Raw genomic sequence first — 23,403 nt, 5'->3', positions numbered from 1 at the left:
ATACCTTCGTCATAATATTTGTCATTGGGTTGCTTCTGCATCAAGTGTATGACTGTATACCAAGTTTGCGACTCGCTTCCAAATCAAACATAAGTTCTCGGGGTGATGTTCTTCATGGAACGAACAAAACTCGGGATTTGCACACTGATCGACATTGAACATAGAGCTTTGCACATTTTCTTGAGCGGACTAGTTGTTGCTTGATGAGTTTCTTCCCTGTCTTTGTCTAGGTAGATAGTTCCTTGCAAATGTGTCTTTTTTCCGTTGTTTAAGCTCATACACTTCAATTGTTAAGTTCTTGATGAGGCGAGTGAGGCTTTAAATATCATTTGATTCCTTGTCTCTACCCTTGCTCACCATCGCTTGGGACTTCCTGCTCGCGTCTTTGGAGTCCTTTGTTGGTTCATCGTCCTTGATGAGTCCAATCGCGCACAGGTCTTTTTCAACAACAATAGCCTCTTCACAATTTTCCAAGATTGTTGGTTTTGTAGCTCGCTTGACGAACTGCACAATGTTGGTCGACATTGTGGATGTGTAGTAATTAATAGTGATGGAGTCATGAGGTTTGGTGTTCGTTGCAAATTTTTTCAATATTCGTGTAAACCTCTGGTTGAAATATTTTACCTTTTCTTTCTCCTCCATCTTCAGGCTACCTCATTCTTTCAGCAACATAGCTGGGGTCTTGTCATCAACAAAATTTTCAAGGAACATGCATTTGAATGCACCCCAGTTCTGTATGGATTTTGGTGGAAGGTTGTGATACTACGCAACTGCACGACTGTCCAAGGTACATGGGAACAATCTACAAGCTACGTTGTCATGTCATACCTCAAGGGTCTGCAGCTGTAGGTAGAAGTTTTCCAAATGATTTTCTGCCTTCACCGTGCTGTCAGGGTTCAAGTTGATGTTCATTCTCTCCATTCGCTTCGGCATCTTGTGCATAATAGCTAGGAGAGCCAATGGCCCCTGAGTCATCCATGTAGAAATTTTGAATAATATGACACTTATTCACAGAGATTATCCCGATTATACACTATTGCGGAATACATGCATAATACATAACCTCCTCTACATTGATCATCAATTTAGCAACATTAAAAATAATGAAACATCAATCGCATGCACACATTAACACAATATGTAACCCGGGGAAAGCATACAGTTGAAAACCCCACAGTATCTGTATATTATAATGATTGAGAACATGTAACAATACATAGTACAATACTCCTCACAAGTACTCAGTACTATCTCCACATGTTACACACAAACTAGCTCAGATCTGATGCCTCAAATCTCATCCACTGTTTTCCTGCCTCCACTACACAATCCTTCAAGAGAATAATGATGAATGGCTGAAGCAAACTCGTATTTCCTTGGCTCAACCACGCAATCCTCATTGGCATTACTCAATCCCACTGATTGTGCAAGATCTCATGCACAACTATAGTCACAACTGACAGCGATCTCAACCTCTAACACCTGTCTCCACTGAACTGTCCATGCACTGAGTTAACTGATGTATTCTTTAGTTGCTTTATGAGTTAATAATTAGTAAATTAATTTAACAATTAATTCACATCACTCATCACTAGTGTATTCTGCAGTTAGACTAAATACAACTAGTTTAACCAAGTCAAATTGAACACAACTCCATCAACTCCTCAATCAACTCCACCAAAACTCAACCACATGAGTTCTAACTGAAGTCCTGCATGCAATAGCTCAACTGACCCACAAGAAAAGTGTATTTCCTTCTGGCAGCTGCATGTGCCACATCCATAGCTCGACTGAAGTGCTCCAAGAGGATAAGATAATGTTTATAGTCCAAATATTATTATGAGCTAATAATATTCGACTGTTCTATTTTTATCTTGGCAGTCTAAAAATAGAATCCGCCCATATGTCTAAAAATAAAATTCCATCTATTTTTACCAACATGACCAATCATCCACAAATAACATCCTGTAACTCATAGACCATGATCCATATGTCTAAAAATAAACATAGTCTAAAAATAGACTTTGCGCCAAAAATCGCCTGCAGGCCCACTTAGTGAAGGCGACTCCTTTTCACTAAGATCCATCATCTTGTTGCATTTTCAACAATCCATTCAAGACTTGGGTGATCCATCTCTTCTTCTTCTTCATCCTCTTCCTCTCTTTCAAAGTCTGATGGTTCCAGCTCTGAGTCTATTGGTTCATCTCCACCTCCACCTCCTCTGCTGCCTTCTCCTTCACCTCCTGTACCGGAGTCTAATCCCAAGATCACAAGAGTGTCTTGTTCGCCTTCAAGGAAGATTGGAGGTTCCTCTCGACCTTTAATAGGTTCCTCTAGACCTTCAAGCGTGGAAAGGATTACTTCTTCCACCGATGATACAACAAATCCTGTGGGAGTGGCTTTTGGCTTCCTAGATGCGTGTGGAAGATGTTGTACGCCTGGGATTAGTCCGACTGCTTTCGTGAAATGGCGAGTGACGGGGCAAACAAAGCGAAGGTGTTGATATGAAATCTTGTGTTCAATTCTGGGAGGTGAGGATTAACCAACTACAGAGTCGTGTGAGAGGGAGTGTGAGTTACTGCCTTGAATAGATGATTTATGAGTGAGTGTGAGGGGAATTTTAGCCATGTACAACTAGGTGCCCTCCTTCTAGCGCCAGAAGTGTTGACAGTGCTGGACTTGCCAACATTCAGGGGATCACCCTGGTATGAAGTCCCAACTAGACATCACACCATTTGGTGTGGGAGTCCCATCCGGTATGATGGCCTGGTTTCCATTGCCTTAAGGATTTGCCTCAACTCTTGCTTTTCAGCATAGGAGAGTGGTTCGCTTTGTCTTCGAGAAGTGAGGATCACGTGCCTGGTGACTGTAAGTGTCACTTGTGTGAATTTTTCTTTCACTGTCGAGGGAGAGGGTGGGAATGAGTTCCAGGTCGATTGGGGGTAGTCCCAACACTACTAGGAACACACAACGCAATAGAACATGCGCAACTTCTGGTGGAGCAGTCCACATGGATGTAGCAATCACAATATACAAGGTAAGATAACACGTACAACACTCACGGATCAGCCCGTATGAGCGCACCGGTTGTTATAGCAAGCTTCATGTGAAAGGTCCATTTGATGTCCCAGAGAGAAGTCTACATGGGCAAGACAACCTTAACAACATATACAACACACACTACAAGAAAAAAGGTCATTAGTGAGGGTCATGCCTGTGACGGACCTTTAAGGTCCGTCACCAGTGTCGCATATGGTGACGGTATTTAAAAAAATGTTGTTGTAAGTGTATATAGTGATGGTGCTTTAAGGTTTGCCACCAAAGCCATTTTCAATGACACTTTTGGTGAGGGTCGTTAAAGGCTCGTCACTAATTCTCTCTTTGGTGACACTTTTGGTGAGGGTTGTTAAAGGCCCATCACTAATTCTCTCTTTGGTGACACTTCTAGTGACGATCTTTTATTGACCACCACCAATGGTCTTTTTAGTTACTTTTGGCGATGGTCAATAAATGTTCGTCATCATTGATCATTCCAATGAGTTTTTGATGATGCTTCATGCTTGTGACAGACCTTTAAGATCCGTCACCAATGTCTCATACGGTGACTGTCTTTAAAAAATCGTTGTTGTAAGTGTATATAGTGATGTTCCTTTAAGGTTTGTCACCAAAGCGATTTTCAATGACACTTTTGGTGAGGGTTGTTAGAGGCCTGTCACTAATTCTCTCTTTGGTGACACTTTTGGTGAGGGTTGTTAAAGGCTCATCACTAATTCTCTCTTTGGTGACACTTCTAGTGACGATTTTTTATTTACCCTCACCAATGCTCTTTTTGGTTACTTTTGGTGACGGTAAGAAAATGTTCGTCATCACTGATCATTCCAATGAGTTTTTTATGACGCTATGTACCTGTTACTATATTTTTTGTCAAAAGATAACGATTTAAGACAATTGTCGTGGAGTCTTTTTCATTATGTGTCCAAGGTCATAGGGGTTATTATAGTAAATCAATTTGTTAAAAAGTAATTAGTGTGTATAATTTCCCTCAAGTCATAAGAATATAGTTTTCCTATGAGTCAACACATTATTCATCTCTATTAGGTTTATTATCGAGCAATTTTCCTTTAAATAAAGTTCCACTAGTGTGTGTAGGAACTATATTATTTAATACATAATCAAGCTCTGTCAATTCTATTAATGAGAGAGACCTAGCACTCCTCAACATTCATGGCACACCTTAACATGCTTTGGAACAGTACACTAACATTTCTTGGCACCTCGCATGTCTTGGAACATCTTTGTACCTAGAACATCTTGTCATGCGTAGGACACCCAAGCACATGTTGGCATGCCCTAATATAACATAACACTCTCTTGTCATGTGTTGGCATGCCCTGTAGTCCATAGCATGTCCTGGAACACCTTGGCATAATATTGCATTAACAAACATTAGCACTTGCCACACATTGGCACTTGGAATGTATTGGAACATATTATTAGTGTGCCTAGCATTCCCCTTTTGAAAAAGATAAAGTCCTGACTTATTAACCCTCTTATGTGTTCATTTCCTTGCATTTTAGCTTGGTTATTCCTTTTGTTCCCTTGAAACTCCTTGATGCATATTGACATACTCTGGAACTCTGCACATCCTAGCATGTCTTAGCGGCTGGCATGCCTTGGCACTATTTGGCACATGTTAGCACACCCCGGAACTACCTAGCACACTCTAGCACTTATTGACATTCCCTGATATTCCCTGGCATGCCTTACCCGTGCTTAGCATACCTTGTCATTCCCTCCTTGGAATGGTAGCTAACATTCATTGACACTCCTTGACACACCCTCATGTTCATTCACTTCCATGCATTTTGACCTAGTGCTCCCTTGTGTTGTCCTCATACTCCCTAACACTCCTCAACATGCATTGGCACTCTCTAGCACACCTTAGCACTCTTTGATATGCTCTGCCACTTCATAGCATGCATCACACTCCATGACGCACATTGGCACTTGGCACGTGTTGGTACTTGGCAAGTCTTAGCATGTTTGGCATGCATTGAGATGACTTGATATGCTTTGGCATGGTTTAATATTAAAGTTATTTGAGATCAATTATTGGAAACTATATGAGAAGAACTAGAGGAATATTTGGCACTTAGAATGCATTGACACTTGGAACTTGACACCTATTGGCACCTAGTGTTGGTGTGCCTAGCATGCTCCTCATGGAAAATGTAAATTGATGACTTATTAACCCTATTATGTGATCATTTTCTTGTAGTTCAACTTGTTCCTCCCTTTTATTGCCTTGACAGTCCCTGGCATGCATTGTCACACCTTTTTACATCTTAGCATGCCTTATCACTTGGCACATATTAGTTTTTTGACATGTCTTCGTACTATCTGGCACATGTTAGCATGCCCTAGCATTCACTAAAACACCTTGGCAGTCATAGCCTCACAACTAGAATTACATTTTTCCATGACTTGGGAACCTTACATTCATTAGAACACCTTGGCACTCCCTAGTTTTCATGCTCTTTGTTATCCTCCACAATGTCCCAAGCTGATGAGGAGATCGACAGAGGTAACCACTGACCAAGATTTTAGTTTGGTAGCTAGCCCTACCAAACCAGATAGGGTTGTCTCTCTGAAATCATATCTAAGAGATGACTAGAATGTAAAGGATTTTAGGCTAGATAGCTAGGCTTAGGTGGGTTTTGGAAAATTTAGGGTTTTGTTGCTCGATAAGGGAGACAAACCAAGTATCTAGGTCAGAGGATCAAAGGGTTACAACAACAAAGATATAAAGGAGCAAGGTAGCATTACTTTTGTGATGGATCTTAGGGTTTGTCAGTGTAGTGTAGTGTTTAAAAGAAGCAAAAGGTCTTAATGCGCATGAAACATGAATTCATTAAGCAAGAAAGAAAGTAACACATGATAATGATTTTTCCATCAAAACATATATTTGTGAAAAGAATTTTGTTTATAAACTGTAAGGAAAACCATTGAAGAATTGATAAATGGAAATATAATTTGAATATCTTTCATATAAAGCTATAACAGAGAAAAAATAACATCGAAAACTTACTGCACATGAATTCCTAGATAATAGTTGCAAATTATGCTCTTTGATTTCCAGAAAATGTCCAAGTACAAGCTACAATAATTTTCTCCTATGAAATCCAACCCATTCTATCACTGAGAAAATGTTACATAAAGACCACAACAACATCTCCCCACTCTCAGGGGTCAAATCCATGACTCTAGGAACTATTCCATGAGGTTTTCTAACCAAACCCTAATGTCTAGGGAAGTTAAAAACAACTTCTACAATTAACTTTGACTCCAACCTCTCTCATAAATGAGGTCAAATTTACATCAAAACAACTTACAAAGAATAAAAACCCATTATTTAAATTTACTTTTACCCCTCACATTCATCTACTTCACCCTTTTGACTTTTACCAAAGTCAAACTAGGAATTACAAAAAATTACACAGTGAAAATTTTACAAACATCTCAGAAATTTACAGGTGTGTAGTGAGCTATTGGAGGCCATTTTTGAGTGCCTTTTTGAAGTCCAAATCCAGATCTGAATCCTTTTATGGAAATATGGGAGAGCGTTTATGTCTTTAGAGTATTTGTGCACTCAAAATGACCCATTTTTGGCTGATATATGGCCATTCTCCCAAGGTGTCTCCAGGTGCACAACGAAATGGAAAAAGAGGGGTAGAAAGGTGATTTTTGGCCTCTTTTTTGCAAATTTCTCAAAAATTGAACCCCAAACCAGGAAAGTGGGAAAATGGGTTTTGAGAGGGGGTCATAAGATTTCCAAAAATGATGAGTTTCCATCATTTTGATCCCTGAGGAAGAAGCAAAATGTGAGCTCGCTGTGCTCCTAGACATAAAATTGCCAAAAAAATTGCAAGTCTGCACCAGTTTGCACCAAGACACAAAATTTTCTCGAAATCCTCCCAAAAGTTTTCTAGAGATGCATGATGACGTATGTTATGCAATCATGGATGCATCATCAAGCAAATCTAACTTACCATTCTCCTCTTATCTAATTAGGGTTTCCTTGAGTTTTTCCTTCAACTACTTGATTTTGACCTTGGCAACCTAATTCATTGTGTAATAATGGATGGCCATTTTCTTTTGCAACTTGTTATCCATGTTGGCCTTTTCAAGGAGCTTCTAAAGGTGGAAATTTACATTTTCAAGCCAAAACTCCTTGTCCTCATTTATTTCCATGGCAATCCTCTCTTTAAAGGTCAATTCTTCCATTGGTGGCTTTTGTTCTCTTTCCCTCTGAAGTTCCTTCCTAAGACCCATTGTCCTTGGTCTCTTCCTTGCCACACGTCCTTCATGCTGCTCAGTATCCTCATGGTCCACCACTGCTTTTCCTTCCATATCTTGTTTCTTGGCTTTGAATTTCTCTTTCTCCATGACTAGTTGTTTTGCCTTAAGTTGACTATTTTCTTGCTCAAGGAATGAAATGATGAATTCAACCCTTTCCAAATTTTCCTTAAGCTCCATGATCTAAGAATCCTTCTCTTTGATGAATTGTTATAGGGTTTGATTCTCATCATGTTCCTCCAAGTTAAATAGGTCAAATTCATGCTCAATGGGCTCCTCATCATGCAAAGAAGCCTCATGATGTGATGGTGACCCTTGTTCTGCTGATGTAGTAGGCTTGGCCCCTTCCTCAATTTGAGGAGAAAACACAAGGCTTCTGCCTCTTTGATAAGTCTTGGTCATCTCAAGCCTAGGTGCCTTGGAAACCTCATCATGTTTGCTTGATGACCCCACCACCATGGGTTGTACTGGCATGGTTTGGTGCTGGCTTGGTAAAGTGGTTATATGCATTTTCAAGGCTGCCTCAATGAAGATGTCCCATGTCATGTTATTCTCTTTCAATTGATGGATTACTATAACCTTTATCAGGCTATGGTGAAAGAGGCTAGGATAATGCACTTTTCCTTTCAATTTCACCCTTTCAGACATTTTGGTTAGGCTTCTATACAAGTAGTTGGACAAATTTAGAGACTTGGCAGCTGTAAAGGGCATGAGCAGTCTTATGTGGTATTGATATAGCCTAGAAAATATGCCCTCACATGTGAAGAAATTCATGACAACCTTAATCAATGGTGCTTATCTCCAACAAGTATCTGAATGGGACAACATGTGAGTGAGCTCTTTTGTATTGTGATTTCAAGTAGGGACATTTGTACTCTTCTAGGTCTAGGTTCATGCCTTTGAACTAGTTTTCACCATGGTTTGGTATGCATGTAGCTTGATAGATGGAATCCATTGAAAACATGAAATCAGCCCCTGCAATGGTGATCTTGTCTTCCTTCAAGGTGAGGGCAAATATACTTGTGAGAGTTTCATGATAACCTACTTCCTGCACTCTTTGACAAAACCCTAAACATTTGACATCTTCAAAGCATTTCATGACAAATGGGGAGGAGGTGATTTCATTGCAATTAGAGGGATCAAACCTCAGTATCTTCCCCACTTTTTGTACTTCCTCTTCTCCGATGGTGATGAGTCAGGCTCCATACTTCAAACCTAGGTGAAAGGCAAGCAAAAAAAGTGAAATTTGATGTTGTGAGGGAATGAGGTGGTATGATGGACTTAGGAGTTGCCTAAATTTGTAAGGAAATTTAGGAGGGTAGGGGATGATGTCAGTGAGTAGGGGAAAAGGGAATTTTGGGAAATGAGTGAGGGGAGGGGGTGGAAAAGGCAAAAACATAGGGCTATCCTAGAAAGATATAGGGTAGATTAGGGTTTAGAGGAAAATGATAGAAAATGAGGGGATAAGACTTTGTGATGGATGGAAATGGTGTATTAGTTGCAAACAAAGGTGTGGGGACAAGGAATATAGGTTTTAGGGCAACAACTCATGATTTGAGGATCAAAACCATGTAAACCCTAGAAGAAGTATTTGATCAATTTCTTAACATATGAGGCAAAGAAGGTCATGAAAGTGATTAAACGTACTTGTTATAGATCCTGGAGGATGAAATGACTGAACAGGAGCTTTGAAAAAATAATTTTGGTGGTCAAACAACAATTTTGGACTCCCTCGTGGGTAGCGAAGGCTTCCTGTGTGCAACGTGCTGTCCATGTGTGCAGTGAGGGATCTCTGTGCGCAACGAGAGTCAATTTTTGCCAATGAGGAATATGGAATCACAATTTTTTGCGAAGGAGAGGGAGGATCTTGATGCTAGGATGGTAGTCAAATTGAAAAGGAGGACAGATTTTAGATGTATGTGAAACCATGACTTCAATCTCATTATTAGTTAACATTAATTAATGATTCATTTATTTCTCTTATAAGCTCTTTGTTTATGTCATGAAGACCAGGGATGAGGTCTTTGGGAAGTTTAGAGAGTTTAAAGCTTTTGTAGAAAAATCAAACAGGTGAGAAGATTGAAGTGTTGAGATCAGATAATGGAGGAGTATATACCTCCAAAGAGTTTGACACTTTTTGCAGGGAAGTAGAGATCAAGAGCGAGTTGATAGTGACTTACAAAACACATCAAAATGTGGTTGTAGAGAGGAAGAATAGGCCTTAGTGTCATGCAACAAAGATTGGGGAAGAAGAAAAGCTTTCTTCCTCAAAGGTCGTTCCACAAATTCCAGTGAAATCAAATTGAAATCAATTAGATACCAATACAGTGGAGGTACAAAGACCATTTTTCCTTCTAGTTCATTTAGGAGGCTCGAATGGTTTACCTAGACAGTGTAGGGGGCACAATAGCAACTAGGAGCACATAAATCTTCATTTTGAGTGTGTCATCCTCTTGAGAAGTTTTGTAATTATGGTGCATTGGTTTCTTCTAGTTTCTTAATAAGCAAATGGTAAGTCATTTGTTCATATATACGAATTGTCAAAATGTTTAAATGTTATTTGAGAATACAGTTGAGAAACCCTCACATTGAAACTACTATATAGTCTATCAAGTCCATTGGCTTGAATAATGTCATATATGAAGTTTGGAAAGTTTGTGTATGTGTTGGTCAATGTTTGAAAACTCAGACTCAAACTGATATTATTTCAATGACTCGATTTACCAAAAAATATATGACTCCAAACCATTGAAACAAAATATGCAAAAGTCTGCTCATGGCTCATACATATACCATGTAAAGCTGAATATATCAAAAAAGTTTCAAAATGGCACTGCATCCAATATATATCAGCAACAATGAGGCTCTAAATGGCCTCCATAGGCTTTAGAGTCTGAAAAACATGCTACAACCATCTCCTTTTGGCCTAGCCTCATCTTCTTCAAATTTTGCAAGTTGGTTTTACAATTCAAATCTAATATGTCCAATCTCCTCTAATGGGGCCATGCATGGGTAAACTTGACCTCTTATACTAGCCAAGTGCTCTTTAAATATATGAATTCTCACTTCCCCTTCTATTCTTAATGCATTTCTTGAAGTATTTGCAATAAATTTTCACATCATCCAGATTAGCATGGATCTATGTAGGATATTTGACTCTAAGGGTGGCAACCATGGAAAAATTCCAATCTGGGGTTTGAAAGAGAACATTAGATTTCTGAAATCCGAGTAGCATAATTCTAGACATGTGCAAATTAAAATGTTTGAGTCAAATTCAAAACAGGGGCAGGTTTTAGATGATTTGCATTTGTAATTTAAACACTAGTAGAAAGTGAGAAATTAGTGACTAGGTGACTAAAAAGGTTAGTCACCACAACTTTTCCAAGTGAAATACTACCAAAAATGAGCAATTTTAAGTGACGCAACTAAAAACAACTAACATAAATGACTAATTTAATCGTGGATTAAAATATATGACTAACTAATAAGTAATACAACTAAAAATGACTAATGTGAATGACTAATGTAAACTAAACTATGACTAGCTTCTAATAAGGTATTTTTGAGCTACCTACAACTACCTAAAGTTTATTAATAAGATTATTCCCCAAAAATAATGGGCTACCTACGACTATTTGAATTTATTAATAACATTATTCATAGAATTAGATATATTTTCCACCTCCTTAAGGGTTAGTTAATATTGGAGTCGTCTACGGAGGCGGAGGAATTGCCTAGACGACCGAAAGTGGCCGAAATCCAGGCAAAAAATTTCAAAAAATCTTGTAGATGCAGTGTTTGAATCATGTTTTTAATGGTGGAAATAGATTCAACACCATCAAAACCTCTAAGGCACCTAAAATTATGAAGTTTGACAACTTTTACTTGGATTTACAAAAATCCCTGCTGGATTTTTTCAAAATATGACCAGAATTTCCATAACTTTCAGAGCAAAAAAACATAATCATTAGACTACGACGTTAATATTCCCCTTATGTGTAAACCTCATATTCTCTTTCCCTCTTTATATAAACATACTAGAGAAGTCTTTTATACTTTCATGTAATGGATCCTAAAAACATTTTTCAAAATAATTTTTTTTTTTTTTATAATTTTTATTGGTACCTCAATCCAAAATTATCATTTTGTAGACCCTCTATGCCAAGAAACCTTCTACTCAATAATAACAACATAAAAATTGGACAAATTATTAAAATCTAATTTTGGGCCACTCTAAAATCTAAAATTGACCCATTAAAATTTAATTTCCCGCTGCAATTGACAAATTTACAAATTGCTAAAATCTAATCATTTAATTTCCCTCCTTCCCCTTCCCCGCTACTTTTCTTCCTTAGCAGGTTGGGAGAGGGCTCAAAGCCAATACCACTGAGTAGCTAGGGATTTTACTAAAAATAAATTCTATTTCGTACCAGGCTTTTGGGCAGACTTAGCATTGCAATCCCTTCCTAGTTTGTAGTGCTAAATTCCGTGGAAAGAGAAAAACTAGAAGGTAGGCAGCAAATGATACTTGGAGCCCTTAGCAAAGCATCCCCCTAAGGGGTGAAAAGATGATTGTGATATCCCATAATATGAGGGGCATAGGGATGGCCTCCCAACAATGATCCATGAATAGGCTAATTCAAAAACATTGGCCATCCATTTTGTACATTCAAGAGACTATGTGTTCAGCTGAAGCAGCTCAGAAGGTCCTCTCTCGGTGGTTGAGGATGCGTAAGTTGCGTCCTCCACAATAGTTATACAATTCTGGAGATGTAGAATGTTATCTAGGTCAAGAGTGTATAATAAGAAAATAAGAAATAACCTCCCAACCAGATCCTCTACCTGTAAATAGCAATACGACCCTCCTCTTTTTCAATTTATTGCAGCTGGGATGATTTGACGAAGGCTCAGATATTACATGGTTATGGTGATATTAATGGCCACCTGGAGCCTTCAGAGAGTGCAGGGATGAGACACTTGGCAATAATGGCTACTTCTTATGCTAAGTGATACATATAGACCAAAGGCACATTGTTTAGTATGTATGGAGAGAACATATACTAGGAGTGGCAAGGATTGGCAACCTTATTATGCATTGTTTTATGGCTTGTAACACCGTTTACTCTGCAAATGAAGTGTGCTGGAATTGTTGAAAAGAAATAGAGAATTTCTAAGGCCAAGACTAAGACAACTAAATATTGAAATGATCCTTCAAAGTTGAAGCAACAAGGCGATCACAGGAGTGAGAGTTTAGCAAATGAAACCCTGAAGATCGATGACAAACTATCTTAAGGAAGTGGATTTAGAATATGAATATGTGGAGGATGTTGATAAGTCCAATCTCTGAATTACTCTCTGAATCGCTCAACTGATGAGGATGAAGATGACTTTGAGCCGAAAGAATCAAAAGAGGAGTTTTAAGTATATGAAGATGATTCCTTTCAACGTGGGCATGAGGATTTGTTCAGACCTCAGCTTGGTGATTCTACAAGCCTTTCACTAGTCTTGCCAGGATAGAGAGATTTCCGATATCTCCAAAAAGTTTGCATTCACTGTCATCATGAAGAATTGTTTCAGACATCCATTAAGGAAAATTTTTAGTGATGAATCTGTTTGGGGCCTTGGGCATCACACAATATGTTTCTGTTTCTATCTATTTCATTTATGTTGGATGTAGTACATGCATTATAATGAAATGGATCCATGTCAGTGTGTAGAAAAACTATTTCCACTTACAAATTTTAATGAAAGAGAGATTCAGATAGGTTATGATATTTCAAGTGAAGGCTTTCTCGAATCAATAGTTACAACATTTACCTTCAAGAAAGAATTGAAGTTTGCCTCATCGTTATGAAGTTTTTGGAAGGAAATTGCTACAAATAAAGACAAGTTGTTGAGTCAATTAGAACCTGAAACCTCCCGTGTTGTACTGCGTTAAGGCTTGCACTAAAAATAAGTAGAAAATCCTCTGCCTGTAAGTAGCAATATGACCCTCCTCTTTTTCAATTCATTGCAGTTGGGATGATTTGACATCCTCGTCAACATTGGTTTCTTATTGCTTTATCTGGAATCCAAGCACTTTCATGGATTGTATTTGGGGCAGTAAATTGGACATGAGAAGAAATTCAAAGCTACAACACGTCCAAAGTCTCTATATCTCTGGTGGCTTATGAATTTCATTCTGAATACAATATTATTGATCTCTACAATCATCAGGTTCACGTCCACAACTCCTAATCCATATAGTATTCTCCCTCTTGATGACCTTTTTGCATTGATAATTTTCCCTACCCATGGATTTTTGCTGGCATTAGCCCTCAAAGGGACTACAAGAATCACCATTGTTGAAAAAATAAAAAAATAAAATAAATAAAATAAATAAATAAATAAATAAATTACATGAACCTCTTCTCGATGGTAGCACTTTGAATTTTGGCACTGAGAAGATTTAATAACCCCTTATGCTACAACAGGTATTTTGTCAAGGGATACATGGTTATGGTTGAATCCTGTATTGAACAAACATTACAGAAATTCTTTGCAATTGATAGATGTTCCTGCACTAGCACCTGGCGATAGTGCTTAAAATATGTTTGAAATTTTTAAATCAAACTGGTCTAACGACATAGTGGAACACCAATACCCTATACACATTACATTGCTTCGATGCTTTTGGCCAAATATTGCACTTACTGCATCCCTGGTGTTATAGACATTTTTGGGAACTGCAACCCCAAGCATAAATTTCCATAAACCAAGGGCTCCTAAGTCCCTAAAGGTGTTGTTCCAATCCCTAAAAGAACAAGGTCAACTGATTACAACATCTCCCAGAAGTTCTCCATGAAAAACTACTCAGAACTGGTCAAAACTGGACCATTTCACCTGCTCCATAGGCAAAGTGTGTTGTATCCCACCTAAATACACACAGTAGGTGCATTGCATGTCAAAAAGCCCTTCTATGGGATGCGATGGGCGAGAAGGGACAAATGGTAGGGTCAATCCGCAAGGTGGAGAAGCATGGAATCTTCCAGAAACTTCTCCTGTGACACTTGCCTCTCTGAATTCGACAAGTGATTGGTAAGAGAGCATCAATCTCCAAGTGGAATCAAGAACTATTAGAGGGGAGACACTAATCAAATCTCAAAAGCTAACTCACCTCCCTTGCAGACATCTATATATGGATCCCTCATCCCAGAGATCGAAAGGCCGGAATTTTGTATCTTGTAAGGAAGTGCTGCTGGTTTATTGGTGCAATATCATAGTGTTGGGTGATCTAAGCTTTTCATGAGGTGAAGAAGGGCTTCTTGCTGAGAGGATGATGCTGGGTCAGAACAATTGGTTGTAATTCTCTTGGCTCTTTCTTGATTATCAATAAAGCTATTCAAGTTTTCCTCCATATACTTGTGTGATTGATGTTTTATGCATTTGTATGGTTAATATGCATATGATCCTATATTGTTTATGATAATAGATCTATGTTATCATATAGTGTTATGCTGCTTTGATTCTACAGGTACTCTGTGAAGCTGGGTACACAAGAAAGCAAGTAGCAAAGGACTATCAGAAGAGAGAGGAATCGAGCAAGGAACCAAGCACAAGACAGAGGTTGGTCTCCTTTATTCTTCTCTCATCTATCTCTCATAAAGGAAAACGAAAGTAGTTTTAAGTTTGTTTGTTTCTAAGGTAGCTACCAGCCTTAGTGGGATTAGCAGCTTTGCATACACACTATTCCCGGTAACACCTGGCCATTGCAAAACTGTGTGTGATGTATATTGGCCTAGTTTTGATACAAAATTTTGTTGATTTTACATCTGGAGATCAGAGCTTTCCTTATGAAGGCTTTGTCCTTATATTGATACTATTTTAGAAAAATCCATTGAGGTTCTTTGTTCCCATCAATATAAATTTCAATGTCAGAAGTTGGGCATGCTGATAAGGTCTACTTTGATCACAAATTTATACAGAAAGGGTTTAAGATTGTCAAGCTCCACTAGGCAAGCTCATGGTGTTGGCCAGATTGTAAATTACATGGTCGTGGATGCTCAACAACTTTTGGATGCGATGTTGTAGCTTCATTACATCTGGATGATGCCTCTACAAGTTGGGGCTGCTTTATCAATCTTCTTTGAGGTTTTGGGCATTTCTATGTTGTCTGGTTTTGTTTACATGGAACTAATAATGGGCATTGTAGCTTGGGGATCCAAGAGAAATAGGAGATATGAGTTCCAATTAGTGAAAATGTGTGATCTTCATACAACTAATGAGTTTTTGAATTATATGAGGGTTATCAAACTTCAAGCATGGGAAGACCATTTCCAAACACGTGTAGAGTCTTTTAGGAATTCCAAATATGAATGGCTCTGCAAAACTATGTATTCTATTTCAGTGAATATAATTACTCTATGGAGCATGCCTTCACTTGTTTCAGTAGTGACATTCACTACATGGAGCATGCCTTCACTTGTTTCAGTAGTGACATTCACTACATGGAGCACACCTTCACTTGTTTCAGTAGTGACATTCACTACATGCATTTTTGTAGGAGAAAAACTTATAGTAAGGAAGGTGTTCACTGCAAAATCGATTTTCAAAATTCTTCAAGAACCCATTAGGAACTTTCCTCAAGCTTTAATATCTATCTCACAAGAAATGGTGTCCTTGGATAGACTTGACAGGTATATGACCAGCAAGGATCTTGATCCTGAGGCAGTTGAAAGGTTACCGCTAGGCAAAGAAATTGTTGTTGTAGTTGAAAATAGTACTTTCTTTTGGGGTGAAGAGGAATCTAAATCCACTCTTCAAAATATCAACCTTGAGGTTCAAAGTGGACCTTTGGTGGCAATTTTTGGCACAGTTGGATCTGGGAAGTCCTCTTCATTGTCATCCATTCTTGGGGACATGCCAAAACTCTCTAGTGTGGTATAACTACTATCCCTACTACCATATTTACTTTCATCTCCATCTTTCTCTTTTAGTCTTCCACTACACTAAAAATATGTATTTATAACTTGATAGCATTATCAAGATAATTGTTACAAAATTTGTTATAGTTTCCTATTCAAACTCGGGAAGACAAGCCAAACTGACTTGCTGGCAAGTCAAACTCACTTCTTGGCCAGTACAAAATTTCCATTCTTGTCAGAAAAAATTAGCCTAGTTTTCTTGAGTTTTTCCCGTGTTTGAGCCGATCACTTACTCTCCGGTCTCACCCAAGTTTTCACGGAGCCAAGTTTTGTAACTATAAGAACCAAAACATGGGAAAGCTCCTCCTTCCAGAGAAATGTGAGATTGCAATAGGTACAAACCAAGGAAAAACGTATATTGAAAATAAGAAACTTGTACCCATTAGAAGTTTTGATTGTGAAAGACTCATATGACTAGTTGTTCTTAGTACGCTAAACTTAATTTATTGCAAGTTAACCACATGAAAGAAACGATAGTCAAAAGTAACAAAGACAGTTGTTGACTTGAAAAATGTCACTTCAAAGGTATAATAGACTTGTTTTCTATTAATTAATGATTCATTGATTCATCAAACATGATTTATTCTCTTAGATTTCTTTCCCTCATTCATACTAAATAGGTCTATTAGATTGAACTCTAGTTCTCACCAATTTTGTCAAAAATCACTTAGATCTAGGATCTCTGTCTCTTTAATAGAATCAAAATATTTTTTCTAGAGATGCAACTTTTTCAATGAAAGCCCTTACTACTTGTATGGAAGTTTTCTTTACATTTTGTTTGTGCACAATTTCAACTATTTTTTCATCTCTTTTCAACATTCTTTTCATTTTCCTGCCCTCTTTTTCCTAACTAAAACTTTATTTTGTTGTACCTCTTACCTTGCGGTTCCTTTGCTGAATTTTTTCCTTCGTGAACTAACAGTTGATGATGGTTTCTTATCTCTTGTTTTGCGACTTTCTTTCTTTACATTTTTTTTTATTCCAATTAGAGTTGTCTTCCAAGTTCACTTCAATATTTGATGGGGGTTTTCCTTGATCCTTCACTTTCTTAGGTTTGTTGCATAACCCATTCTCCTTTTTCCCTTCTCCTTGCATCTCAAAACCCTTGTTTCCTTTAGAAGTTAGGTTATGGATGTTGAATTTCCACGATCTTGGGTCTAGGATAGAATCTTAAAATCTCTGACGCTACCAAACCAAGAATCTCAACGATACTACTTTGCACAACATAATATAAACAACAGTAAATCACACATGCATAGAATATAGACATTTATACAAATTTTAACCGAACTTCTTTATATAAAACAAAATATAATACAACAATATAGGGCTCCCGTACCAGGGATAATGCCCCTCATACATCCACTAGTACAAGATACAAACTGGGGCTTGGTGTCAGTCCATCGACAACCAATCTACCCTCAACAACATACTCTGACCATCTGGTTGATGCATTAGACTCTCTCAGCTCCCCTCGGTCGTACCCTGTAACTGCTCGGTCATTTGGCTCTCGATCTGTAGCTCCTACCTCTATCAATGATCCAAGTCCATCTAGCCACTGAACCTCGGCTGTCAATCTTCTCTCTAGTTGTGACATAGTCCATAAAGGCCACAACACATCGAGACTCCTGTTGAGTTGTTCACAGCTCCGCTTGCGTACAACTCTCAACTTCCTATTGCTGCTCCTCAGCTACTCAGGGACTTCAGCCCACTATGGTCTTCCTGCGCTGCATTGATGAAGACCAACATAGGGCACGAAGGGCTACCACATATCATTGCAAGGTGTCCATCTCCCACAATGAACACAGGCTAGGAGGACTGCCCATTATCTATTATAGAATTCCTTCTCCACACACAAGTCTCAGGCTCCACAACTGCTCCTGGTTGATTAGACCCTTGAGCTCAACAACTTCCTCTCTCGTAACTACCTTTGTCCATCAAGGTGTTGCTCATCGGGCTCCAACTTGGACACTATCACGTTGTCCTCCAACAGACCATAAGTGCCCAATCCACATCCACACTTGTTCCACTCTCACACTACCCTCCAACAGTCCACGAGTGACCAAGTCCATGATCTAGCATTTGCACCTAGTTAGGGCATCCCCACACCTAGGAGACCCTTACACACGGTTTCCCACAAACTTCTCCACATCCACCCTTTGCTCTACAATAGAGGAGCTATTGCAAAAATCTAGGATCCAAACTTCACTGTGAAACTGCCCATTGGTTAGGGCTTCTAACATGCCATGTCAGCCCTACCTCCTTGGCTTCCACAGGCTGCAACAATCTGTCCACACTAGGACACCTACATCACTCCATAGCAGGATCTGCTCCTAGTTGGAGTTCCTTCATGCCCAAGGCAACTCCAACAAATGGTTCCCAATAAACTGTAATGTAGATTGATCCAAATATTATTCAAAGCTTTGACCCAACACAAGGAAAAATCAAATTTAGTTATGATATATTTCTGTTGTCCCTGGTTAGGGTGCTTGCACGCTACAACAAACCTAAATATACCACCCAAAAAACTTCCAATCAATGTGATCTAACCAGGGGATCGTGCCCACCTATTGTGTTGTTGTTATGGGCATATACCACCCCGAACAACCTTGTGTAGATGCCTTCCTAAGGTGATATGGCCTACGGCCTACCACAGTTAAGCTCCAACGCCTACAACCCACACAAAACAGGGTTTAACTCACCTCGTTGCTGCCATATCAGTCCTTCGTTCAAACTTTAACACCCTCGGCCTAACTGCAACATGGGATAATCCTCAATGTAGTCATAAGAGGCTCCAAAATGGCCCTACTTCTCCTCGTTGTTTTGCCCTAGTCTCCAACAGCTAATCAGAGGCCTCTTCCCCTTCTACACTGCCCTTTTGTTGTTTCACAAAATGGATGATTAAATGATCACATATCACCTCTTTTTTATACAAAACAAGAGGAATTATTCCAACATCATTCTAGGGTTGTCCAACTTGTCAAGAGGCTTATTTAACTCAAGCCGACCTTGACACATATGGTGTAAACCCACTCAATACCTTCAAAAATTCATATCTCAAGTTCTAGAGCTCCGATTTGGGTGATCTTCAAATCGTTGGAATCAACATGCCAAGCCCTATCACCTCAAATTTTCCCATGCTCAAATTCTTGATGGTTTTGGCCCAAATCCCGATGGGTGCAAAACCCCATGCTTGGGTTCCAAGTTCACAAGCCTACTTGTGGTGCTTTACCCTCCAATCCCTGAACCCTAGGGCTTGGAGTACCTCCCAAGCTACAAAAAAATCAACATTCCCTCTTAGCGAGGGAGGTACTTCCAAGACTAGGAAGTCACCATAGCCCATCTGGCATCCATCACTGCAGCATACCCTGTAGAATGAATTCAACAATCTCGGTAGAGCCTCTGCCTCATCACATCCGAACCTGAAGATCCCGATCCTCCATAGGGCTGCTCCCTTTTCGGATAGACTCCCTCTGAGCCTAAACGATCTCCACTGGCTTAGTCTTGTAAGCACTCATCCTCCTGGATCAAATACCAATCGTGCAAATCCCTCCAATCTCAGATATGCAACATCATGATCCGATGAATATTCTAGCCTGCCAATATCTAGTCCATCACATGAAGCCATCTCGATCAACCTGATCTCGTCCATGCCAAAGAAACCCTCAAGTTGTCCCAACCATCCATGACAAGACATATGAAGTCCACGATCTACAAACTGCCACACAACATACTGAAGTGCACCAGGTTCACCACCGATCCACCAGAACTCCCAACCCAGATCATGTAGTCTATCGAGACCACATCTCCATGTCTTCAGCTGAACCCTCTGCTCCATGATCCAAACACCCACAACTCCCTCTGAGTTGCTTCGTTGTGCACACTCTGATTCACTGTCCCTCAAAGTAGCTCAGATACGCTATGATACCATGTTGAATTTCCACAATCTTGGGTCTAGGATAGAATCTTAAAATCTCTGACGCTACCAAACCAAGAATCTCAACGATACTACTTTGCACAACAAAATATAAACAATAGTAAATCACACATGCACAGAATATAGACAACTTTTTACAAATTTTAACCCAACTTTGTTATATTAAACAAAATATAATACAACAATCTAGGGCTCCCGTACCAGGGATAATGGCCCTCATACATCCACTAGTACAAGATAAAAATTGGGGCTTGGTGTTAGTCCATCGACAACCAATCTACCCTCAACAAGATACTCTGACCATCTGGTTGATGTAGTTGACTCTCTTAGCTCCCCTCGGTCGTACCCTGTAACTGTTCGGTCCTTCGGCTCCTGATCTACAACTCCTATCTCTATCAATGCTCCAAGTCCATCTAGCCACTAAACCTCGGTTGTCAATCTTCTCTCTAGTTGTGCCTTAGTCCATCAAGGCCACAACACATCAAGACTCTTGTCGAATTGTTCATAGCTCCACTTGTGAACAACTCTCAACTTCCCACTGTTGCTCCTCAGCTAGTCAGGGACTTCAACCCACTATGGTCTTCCTGCACTACATCGATGAAGACCAACATAGGGCACGAAGGGCTACCACCTATCACTGCAAGATGTCCATCTCCCATAATGAACACGGGCTAGGAGGACTACCCATCATATGTTGTAGAAGTCCTTTTCCACACACAAGTCTCAGGCTCCACAACTGCTCCTGGTTGATCAAACCCTTGAGCTCAACAACTGCCTCTCTCACAACTACCTTTGTCCATCAAGGTGTTGCTCACCGGGCTCCAACTTGGACACTACCATACTGTCCTCCAGCAGACCATAAGTTCCCAATCCACATCCACACTTGGTCCACTCTCACACTGCCGTCCAACAGTCCACAAGTGACCAAGTCCACGTTGTAGCATCTGTACCTAGTTAGGTAATCCCCACACCTAGGAGACCCTTACACACGACTGCCCACAAACTTCTCTCCATCCACCCTTTGCTTTGCAATAAAGGAGATATTGCACAAATCTAGGCTCCAAACTTCATTATGAAACTGGCCATTGGTTAGGGCTTCTAACATGCCACGTGAGCCCTACCTACTTATCTTCCACATGTTGCAATGACTGTATCCACACTAGGACACCTACATCACTCCATCCTGCAAGTTGGAGTTCCTTCATGCCCAAGGAAACTCCAACAAATGGATCCCAAAAAACTATAATGTAGACTGATCCAAATACTGGTAAAAAATTTGACCCAACACAAGGAAAACTCAACTTCAGTTCTGATATATCTATGTTTTCCCTAGTTAGGGCACTTGCACGTTGCAACAACCCTCAATATACCACCCAAACAACCTCCAATCAATGTGGCCTAACCATGGGATCGTGCCCACCTATTGTGTTGTTGTTCTAGGCATATACCACCCCAAACAACCTTGCGTAGATGCCTTCCTATGGTGGTATGGCCTGTGGCCTACCACAGTTAAGCTCTAATGCCTACAACCCACACAAAACAGGGTTTAACTCACCTTGTTACTACCATATCAGTCATGTGTTTAGCCTTTAACACCCTTGGCCTAGATGCAACATGGGATAATCCTCAACGCAGTCACAAGGGGCTCCAAAATGACCCTTCTACTCCTCGTTGTTCTGCCCTAGTCTCCTGCGGCTAATCAGTGGCCTCTTCCCCTTCTACGCTACCCTTTTGTTGTCCTTATGTTGCACAAAATGAATGATTAAATGATCACATATCACCTCTTATTTATACTAAACAAGAGGGATTCTTCCAACATCATTCTAGGGCTGTCCAACTTGTCAAGAGGCTTATTTAACTCAAGCCGACCTCGACACATATGGTGTAAACCCACTCATGACCTTCAAAAATTCATATCTCAAGTTCTAGAGCTCTGATTTGGGTGATCTTCGAAGCGTTGGAATCGACACACCAAGCTCTATCACCTCAAATTTTCCCATGCTCAAATTCTTGATGGTTTTGGCCTGAATCCTAATGGGTGCAAAACCCCATGCTTGGGTTCCAAGCCCACAAGCCTACTTGTGGCGCTTTACCCTCCAAACCTTAAACCCTAGGGCTTGGAGTACCTCCCAAGCTACACAAAAATCAACAATGGAGAGGGAAATAGTAGGGCTATATGCCATATTCATGGCAAGATCGACACTAAAGGGTAACCTTTTCATAATCTAAACCATGTTTCTAGGTAAAAACATTGAATTTCAGAGGAAGCCCTATATGAAGGTTCATTTCGAAAAATAATAGTACAAGACATGTGACTAACTATGGGAGGTCGCATTGTTAAGTACTTTCTTAGAAAATTTCCAATACTCTTCAAGGATGATTCACACCAAAATTGTGTTAACAAATTTAGGAGTCAAACTCAAAATTACATAGTTTCAATTTTTTTTATGAAAGGATTGAAATTTGAAATTTGATGCCATGGTTTCAATTGAGGTTTCCCTTCCATAATTAACATGGTCCGACTTTCAAAACAACTAGTTTATTTTCTTGTAACTCAAAAATCAGAATAGAGAAACCCCTACCATAGTATTGTATATTCATAGAGTCAAGCATTTTAAACACCAATCCAAAACAATACTGAAATGAATTGACCAATGCAAAATTCTAGAGCTTGGGAGTCGGGACAGCTAGAAGCTTCCAAACCTGCAGATCTGATATGTGCACAAAAGACAACAATGAGAGAACACTCACATAACAATAAAATGCAAGAGAAGAATTGTCACAACTATAAACATTGTACCAGTTTAGTTTGACTCATCCAAGACTCTTTTGTTGAGTCTTCTCTAGCCCCCACACTCACTAAAAAAGCTCACCAACAAACTCACCACTTTCTATACTCACCATAAAATTTCCATGCTCATCGAGACTCGCCATATTTTTGGGCACTGAATTTATTGTATTTTGAGGTTCATTTGTATTTGTTGAGTCTTTCCCAAGTCACTGAGTCATGTCAAGTCATTGAGTTTCTTTGAGTCATAGGCTAGTTGAGCCTTTGTCAAGTTTGAGTGTGACAACATTGCATTGTTGTTAGGGTTCCACAACCACCTTAATTTCCATAGTTAGTGGAATAGATTGTTAATGTATTGA

Source organism: Pinus tabuliformis, chromosome 2_2, assembly GCF_031772625.1.
Source record: "Pinus tabuliformis cultivar Carrire ecotype Pingquan chromosome 2_2, CPIR1, whole genome shotgun sequence".
Lineage (NCBI taxonomy): Eukaryota > Viridiplantae > Streptophyta > Pinopsida > Pinales > Pinaceae > Pinus > Pinus tabuliformis.
Note: the sequence above shows the minus strand (reverse complement) of the source record.